This window comes from Octopus bimaculoides, chromosome 24 (genome assembly GCF_001194135.2).
Source record: "Octopus bimaculoides isolate UCB-OBI-ISO-001 chromosome 24, ASM119413v2, whole genome shotgun sequence".
NCBI classification, from domain to species: domain Eukaryota; kingdom Metazoa; phylum Mollusca; class Cephalopoda; order Octopoda; family Octopodidae; genus Octopus; species Octopus bimaculoides.
In genome coordinates, this window is record NC_069004.1 from 33,610,079 (window position 1) to 33,610,897 (window position 819).

Sequence of the window (819 nt, forward strand, 5' to 3'; positions counted from 1 at the left end):
AATCCTAGTCGCATAGTCGTCGACTTGTTCTCCGGCCCACCTCGCGCTTCCGAGCTTACGATACGCCTTAAAGGTTCCCCGCCGTATAAGCAGCTTTTAGCTTCACTTTCTGTAACCGGGCCACCATGTCGCCTTGACCAGAGAATGTCTCAACATGTCGTTGCCGAGTTTAATTTTCGATGTCATATTTTACCATGGACAGAATTATTTTGAGCCGAAATAGTTTGTGGTATGAAAAGGAAATTAGGAAAAAGGCTTTCTTACCTGTCAATATGGAGGAAGCGTTCTCTCATTACCCACGTGGATGTTCTCTTCTATTCGTCATGTACACAATCCTTAACTCCATGCCGTCCATTTGCCCTCTGACCTCTTCCCGTCCCCTCTGCGCATCCTCTCTTCCGCACTTCCGTCCTCAGAGACTCCCGACAGGGCCTACCCAATCTCTCACTTCTGCCCTCATCATAGCTCAATATCACACACACTATTAGATTAGATGGCACTCCGTCGGTTACGACGACGAGGGTTCCAGTTGATCCGATCAACGGAACAGCCTACTCATGAAATTAACGTGCAAGTGGCTGAGCACTCCACAGACATGTGTACCCTTAACGTAACTCTCGGGGATATTTAGTGTGACAAGGCTGGCCCTTTGAATTACAGGCACAACAGAAACAGGAAGTAAGAGTGAGAGAAAGTTGTGGTGGAAGAGTACAGCAGGGTTCGCCACCATCCCCTGCCGGAGCCTCGTGGGGCTTTAGGTGTTTTCGCTCAATAAACACTCACAACGCCCGGTCTGGGAATCGAAACTGCGAGTCCGCT